We start from the raw sequence: 8,126 nt of genomic DNA, 5'->3' as shown, positions 1-8,126 counted from the left end.
CAGAGGCAGACTGGGATACAGAACGGCAGCAGCAGTATCAGAAAGTACAGGAGAGCGTCGAGCGAAGTCTGTCTCAAGCAAGAGAAAGGCAAGAGAAGACTTATAACCAGCATGCTCCCGCTGTTCCCCTGGTACCTGGAGAGCAGATCTTGAAGAGAAAGAGGCGGCTCCACAAGTTGGACGACCAGTGGGAGAAGGACCCGTACACAGTACTGCCTTCAAGTTATGATAACCCAAAAGTCTGTGTAATCAGTAAGGATGGAGGAGAGACCACAGCCATTGTCTCCAGAGACCACCTGAAAAAGTGTCCCGATCAGCTGCAAAGCCCTGACGAAGATCAAGAGAACCCTCAACCCACAGAGGAAAGGGAAGAAATGAACAGTACCGTACTCGGAGACTTTCCCCGGTCCTGGACTCAAATCAACAACGCAGTCGTGGACCCGTCCTCACCTTTCTCCAGCCAGCCCCTCTAGGGCCTACAGAAGAACAGGTAGTGTCAGAAGAGCAGCCGGCCCAGGAGGCAGAAGAATCCATACCAGCAGCCCAGGAGAATCAACCCTCTGCTAGTAGTGAGCCTGCCGTGCCCCTAGTAAGCCAAAGAGTACGCAGGAAGCTGCCAGGCCTGCCCGTAACACCTTCTACACCCTGTAGTGCAGAACCAGATAGTGGGTTACGTAGGTCCACCAGGAGCACTAGAGGACAGAAGCCCGCTCGCTGGAGAATCTAATGCCAAGTATATATTTACCTGTACAAACGTAAATGCTGAAAAAGGTTTATGTTTTTGTTGCCTGTTCATTGATTATGTTTCTCTAGTTACCCTTCAGGTTTATTTGGACTGACAGGTTATGGACGCTGAGTAACCGGAACTAAATTGTAGATAGTTGCACCTTGGTGCCTCTTGCGAAGATGGCCGCGGAAGAGAAAAACCTGTCTGGTGTGGCCTGCTTGTGGCCCAAAGTAGCTAGCTTCGCCTTGCAGCCACGCCCAGGGCCAACATTTGGGGTTTGCTTTGGACAGGTCCCCTACTCTGTTCCAAGACTTCACCTTGTTGGGTGACATGGACACCCGGTTACGGACATGCCGTGACCTCTAAAGACTAAAACTTCTTGTACATATGTTGTTGCATTATTGTTTATACACTGTATTTGTGTTTTCTTAAAAAATGTGTTTAGTCCCGGAGTACTAAAATTTACTAGGGGGGAATGTGGCACCCCAGGGGTCTGGTTACCACAGTAATAGAAATATTACGTCTGAGAGCAAGTGGGAGGTTTCTCTGGTCAGGAGCCCTTAAGCATGCAACACCTCCTACCCAGACCTGGGAGGGGAGGAATCTGCCCTTATAAACTGGGTCTGGGGCGGGATTAGTCAGTCAGAGCCTGGAGTGAAGTTCCAGACGCAGGGCAAGAAACAGCTAGGAGCTCTGTAGGAGCAGGAGCTGAGTGCCAGGGACTGGAAGCAGATATATTGCTCGTCCTGGCTGAAGAGACTACTTCCGGACAACGACGTCCGAGGCTGTAGGAACCTCTAAGTCTAGCAGCAGAACCCAGCCGGCAGGGGATTCCAGGTCCTCTGGCCATAGAAGCCCAGAGGCTCAGTCACAAGGAAGGGACCAACACCGCCATCGAGGAGTGGAGGCTATCAAAAGGCCCCAAGTCACCAGCCATACGGGTGAGCACCACACGGTATACTCAGGGACGTGGGCTACTTCCACTCGCTTACAGCAAGGTAGCCAGGAAGAGTGCAGATAGACGGGGAGGCCTACAACTCCACCTGGCCAGGGGAACTCCTGCTTGCTCGCAGGCTGACCAGGCCCCTTATGCTAGCCAGTACTCCCGGGAGGGTCTGCCTTAATATCATCAGTAAAGACCCTGAACTGCACTGCAAAGACTCTGAGTCGTTCCTGCTTTCTCACCGCATACAGCACTACTAGTACTGGGACGTCCGCGCACCATCACTCCCATCATCCACATTCCCTGCCCTGAGGCCATACTCTTCCCGTGGGGAGTTATCCCATCTTTAGCTGCGCACACCACACCAGCCTCAGCGGACTGCCTCGCAGCGGCGGTACACCCTGACCGCAATCCACGGGTGGCATAGTCGGATATTAAAACCACAAAACCCTATAAAGACTGCCACTGGTTTGACCACCCTAAGCAACGGGACCAGGTCGCCGCCACGGAGACTACAACCCCCTGAGACCCGGCTCCGGGCATCCCACGCGCGTGCACACAAGGCTCAGAGGGCGCGTCACTTACCCTATTTTTCATATTATGGCTGTATTATACAATATTTGTACATTTTACCTTTTGTGTCTACCCTATTTTCTTATAGACTGTAAGCTTGTGAACAGGACCCTCACTCGTTTTAATATCTGAGTTATGCTTATTCTGTAACGTCAGTATTGTCTGTATAAGTCCCCCCTAAAATTGTAAAGTGCTGCGGAATATGTTGGTGCTATAAAAATAAAAATTATTATTATTATTATTCAGCACCTCACATTAACTATTTGAACTACAGCAAATATGGGTCCCAATTCTCCCGATAGGTGCTAGGTTGCTCTTCCAGGACTTCTACATATCAAACATTTGTACCATATACGTTCTATGTGCCAAAAAAGCTAGTACATCCATGTTTTAATTTGTCTCTTTACTACTTTACCCAGCATTATCTCACCCCCTCCCACGAGGTATCATCTCATCTCCCATCCAAAAGATATCACTGCCCCTCTAATATATCACCTCTTCCCCTTCTACCTCCTCTCCCCCGGGTTTAATCCCTGTTAGGCATCAGCTCTCCTTTCTCTCCCCAAGCATCGGCTCCCCAAGTTCTCACGACCTCCCCTCCACAGATATATCTCCCCTTAGGTATCTAATTACTCCCTTCTTTTTCGACCCATCATCTCGTTTGCTACCTGCTCTTACTCTCCCATCCCAAGTATCGATTTCCCCAGGTGTTACCTTTCCCCCCAATATCACCTCTACATTCCCTCCAGTATCATCTCTCTCGTCCCTAATATCATCTCTAGGATTATCCACCCATTTTTTCCCTTCAGTATTATCTCTCCTCCATTATCATCCAATTCTAATTCACTAGAGATGAGTAAATCTTTTAAAATTTGTATTTGACAGATTTGCCCTAGTTGTCCCATGGAAACAGCCTCACATCAAATCAAAATCTCTGCAAAGCCTCCAATTGCCCTGAAAAACAAGTATGACACTATTACACTATTCTCTTTTTCCTGACACACTAATTTAGTTCACTATAATTGTGGACGTGTTCCATTTTTGCACCAATTGCAGTAGAGCCACAACATTTTTACTGCAATAGTCAAAAATCGTGGGAAAGCAAAAGCTTTGCAGCAAAACTCCGGAAACATGTGAGTGCAGCCTTATAGGTATCTTAGTGTTTTATAGTTTCTCTCCCTATCTCTATAGCTAAGCTGTGAACTGTGACCCTCTATCACTATCCAGAATGACCCTAAAATAGCTGCTTCATTTCCTGCTTCTGCTTTTATGCAGGCTATGATAGTCCCTTTTTATTTGTTGTGCTATGTAATATGATGTGATAACTGCAAACCTGCCCCACGTCATTTGATCCTTCGGTCGCTGATGTAATCTTCTACATTGTATAAAGTCACAGCAGCCATTTTAGGCAACTTTTGCAAAGCTAATCGTAGATTGTTCGAATTCCCTGAGTTCAGCAACTTTAAGCTTGTGGGCTCCAATGCAAATTCTCCACTAGGGTACTCAACCATCATGAGTCTTTGATAGGATTTGTGTACTTGACTCGCCCCCTGGGCCGTGGGGCACTCGGATCCGGGCAGTGGGGGAGCGATGGGAGTAGTAGTGGCAACCCGGTTCCGTGGCTCAGGGTGGTCAGGCCAGTGGTAGTCCGTTATGTGCTGATGTTTATGTCCGACTACGCCACCCGTGGATTGCGCTTATTAGGAACCGCCGCTGCATGCAGACCGCTGGGGCTGATGAGGTGTGCAGCTAGGGTAGTGTGACTCCCCACGGGAAGAGTGCGGCCCCAGGGCAGTATAATGGATGTTGGGAGTGATGGTAGTGAGAGTCCCAGTGCTGATAGTGCTGGAGGAGCAAGGAGCACGCAGACAACAGGTTGCAGTCCAGGGTCTTTACTAGAACAGGTAAATTGACCCACAAACAGTCCCAGCTAGGAGGGGACCTGGATGTCTGAGAGCAACGGGGAAATTGGCCCTGGTCAGGGTGAGGGTGTAGGCCTACCGTGCTTTCTGCGCTCCTTCTGGCTATCTCCTCGTTATAGGGTAACAGCCCACGTTTCCGAGCTTTCCGTGTATTCTCGCCTGTATGGCCTGCGACATGGGTTCCTTTCTGCTCCCAGCCATGTACGGCTTTACTGGTCCCTTCGGTTGTGGAGGGGGCCTCCAGGCTTCTTAGGCCAAGGAATATACAGTCCCTTGCGGACTGGTTATCTGCTGGAGGATGTAGAATCCTCCCAGCCTCAGACACCAAAGTCTGGTAAAGTAAGTCTTTTATCTGCCAAGACAGGCTCTCTTCGCCTCTTGTCTCTGGCTTGTGGCTCTCCTCCTGCCACACTTCCTCTTAGGTGCAATACAACTTTCTGTCCCTGCTCTGCTCTGGGACAAGTCTCAGTCCTGAGACAGGCCTTCAAGTTCTCTCTAACCCTGCCCCCAGCACCAGCTTTTATAGGGGCAGCCTGCTCCCCCTACTGGCCTGAGACAGGAGGTACGGCATGCTAATGTTCCCCTGACTAGAGAACCTCCCCCTTGGTCTCAGACACAGCTTTATTTACACTTGTGGCATCCAGGCCAGGGTGACACATTCCCCCCTAGTGAAATTTAGTACTCCGGGACTAAACAATAAACAAAGACAATATGCATAACTATAAAACATTAATAGACAGACGACGCACAGATTGAGTTCTTAAGGTCACAGTGTGGCCTGTGACCGGGTGTCCATATCACCAACACAACGGGGAGCCTTAAGCAGGTGGGGGTCTGTCCTACCCCAAGTTCTTTATAGTCTTAGTTCATTCCTGGGTTAGGCTCCGAACGCAGTCCATACAAGGTCCCGGTTATAAAAAGTCCATAACCTGTGAGTCCTTACGGTAGCTGCAAGAAACTGAAACACAGAATTACCAAACATGCATGTAACTTGGCAAACAATTCAACATTTGGCAACAGGGTTATTTACAATTTTAGTACACTCTATATTCTCCAGCGAGCGGGTATCTGTCCCTTTGTGCTCCTGGTTGACCTCCTTAACCCACTGTCTGGTGGTGGACTGACTTGGCTTTCCCCACTAGCGTTAGGGGTACAGCTACCAGCTGGGTGTACAGGTAGGGCAGGCAGCTGTCTGCGGGTCCTTTGGCTTACCGCAGGCATGGCAGGCTCACTGTCAGCAGAGGGTTGACTCTCCTGGGCTGCTGGTGCAGGCTCTTCTGCCTCTGGAACCGCTCGCTCCTCTTCACCTTCCGGCTCTGGTGTTGGTTGTTGCTGTGCCGGTTGCAGGAAATGCAGGACGGGTACCACTATGGCATCATTTATGCGAGTCCAGGACTGAGGGAACTCTCCGAGAATGGTGCTGATCATTTCTTCCTTGTCCTCTGCGGGTTCAAGGTCACTCTGATCCTCTTCTGCACTACGGAGTTGCTCAGGGCACCTTTTGAGGTGGTCTCTGGAGACGACACTAGTGGTTTCTCCTCCGTCCTTGGTGATTACGCACACCTTTGGGTCGTCGTGGTCAGACTGCAGTACGGTGTAGGGTTTCCTTTCCCGCTGGTCGTCCAACTTATGTAGCCTTCTTTTTCACTTTAGGACTTGCTCACCAGGTTCTAGGGGACCAGCAGGGGCGTGTTGATTGAAGAGTTTTTCTTGCCTCTCTCTCACCTGGGCCAGGCTCTTCTCCACACTCTCCTGTACCTTCTTGTACTGCAGTTGCCTTTCCGTATCCCAGTCCGCATCCGGGGAGGTGTCCTCAGGTATTAGGACTCCCATCTCCAGGTCTACGGGCAGCTTACCTGGTCTAGCTCGCATTAGGTAAGCCGGGGTGCAGTTTGTAGGATTCACCGGGATATTGTTGTATAGGTCTATCAGGTCCGGCAGCTTTCTGGCCACAGGCTGCGTTCCTCCTGCGGCAACGTCTTCAGGAGATCAATGACTATATTGTTCATCTTCTCACACATCCCGTTGGTTTGGGGTGGTAAAGCGTTGTACGAATCTTCTTATAGCCATAGAGGTTGCAGAACTCCTGGAAGATTTCAGCCTCGAACGCTGGACCCTGGTCTGTCAGGACCTGTTCCGGATACCCGTGTGAACGGCAGAAATATTGCTGGAAGGCTCTGGCCGCTGTTTGGGCTGTCAAGTCCTTTACCGGGACCACCACTAGAAAACGGGAATAGTGGTCCACGATTGTCAGGGCATAGATGTATCCAGACCGGCTTGGAGCCAACTTGACGTGGTCTAGAGCTACCAGCTCAAGAGGCTGCGTGGTGACGATGGGCCTCAAGGGTGTCTTCTGGCTGGTGCGGTCCTTCCTCCTTAGGTGACAAGGGCCAAAGTCTCTGCACCATTTTTCTACAGCTCCTCTCATGCCGACCCAAAAGAACCTTCCTCTTAGCAGGAACTCCAGTTTCTTCCAACCGAAGTGTCCCGCTCTGTCATGGTAAGCCCCCAGGACCATAGCTGCATCTCGCCTTGGGACCACGACTTGCCAGGTCAGCTCGTGCGTCCGGTGGTTGACAATCCTTCTGCACAGCTTGCCTTCGTAGAGGAACAGCTTGCTCTTCTCCTTCCACAGCTGCTTGGCTTCCTCTGGAGCATCCGGATCCATGGGGGCGTCGTCCTGGGTCAGCAGATCTTTCACCAGGCGGATGGCAGGGTCACTATCTTGGGTCTCGGCCCAGCTGTGGTGAGGTAGGGGATTGATCATCACGGTGGTTAGATCGTCCTCCTTCACGCGGTGGGAGTATTGAGCGGCTCCATACCGGTGAAACGCGGGGAGTTCTACCTCCTCCAGCTCTTCTGGGTCTTCGTCACCTTCAGGTAAGTGAGGCATCCTCGATAGGGCGTCAGCGTTGGCATTGGTTTTACCGGCCCGGTACTTGATCACGAAGTCATAGTTGGAGAGACGGGCCATCCACCGCTGTTCTAGGGCACCCAGTCTTGCATTGTCCAGGTGTGTCAACGGGTTGTTGTCCGTGTACACGGTGAACTTCGCGGAGGCCAGGTAATGCTTGAAGCGTTCCGTCAGGGCCCACACCACCGCCAAGAATTCTAGCTTGAAGGAGCTGTAATTCTCCGAGTTCCTCTCGGTGGGCCTCAGCTTCCGGCTGGCGTATGCGATCACCCGTTCTCTGCCCTGTTGGTTTTAGGACAGTACGGCTCCCAGTCCCACATTACTGGCGTCTGTGTGGAGAATGAAAGGCTGGCCATAGTCAGGGCAGGCCAGGATCTCATCCCCCGTGAGGGCCATCTTCAACTGGCGGAAGGACTCCTCTTCCGGTTTATCCCACTTGAAGGGTGGCTTTTGACTTCTGGAGTTAGACTGTCCGATCAGGAGGTCCTGCATAGAAGCTGCCATCTTAGTGAACCCGCGGATGAACTTTTGGTAGTAGCCTACCAACCCGAGAAAGTGTCTCACCTCTTTGATGTTCGAGGGGCTTGGCCAGCTCTTGATTGCCGTGACCTTGTCAGGGTCGGGGGCCACTCCTTCCGCGCTTACCACGTGCCCTAGGTACTGGATCTTTGGTTTCAGCAGGTGACACTTCGATGGTTTCACCTTCAGGCCATAGCCGGCCAGGGCTTCGAACACCTCGGCCAGGTGCTTTAGATGGTCCTCGTAGGTCTTCGAATAGACGATCACGTCGTCCAGGTAAAGGAGGACCGTCTTGAAGTTTCTGTGCCCTAGACAGCATTCCATCAGCCGCTGGAAGGTCCCTGGTGCGTTGCAGAGCCCGAAAGGCATGCAGTTGACTTCGCTCAGTCCCATTGGGGTGGTGAAGACGGTCTTCTCCTTGTCAGCCTCTGCCACAGGAACCTGCCAGTACCCGCTAGTAAGGTCCAAAGTAGAAAAGAAGTTAGCCGATTTTAGTGCGGCTAAAGACTCCTCTATTCTAGGCAGCGG

Source organism: Phyllobates terribilis, unplaced genomic scaffold (genome assembly GCF_046119375.1).
Source record: "Phyllobates terribilis strain yellow unplaced genomic scaffold, ASM4611937v1 Scaffold_5__5_contigs__length_657084704, whole genome shotgun sequence".
Lineage (NCBI taxonomy): Eukaryota > Metazoa > Chordata > Amphibia > Anura > Dendrobatidae > Phyllobates > Phyllobates terribilis.
Note: the sequence above shows the minus strand (reverse complement) of the source record.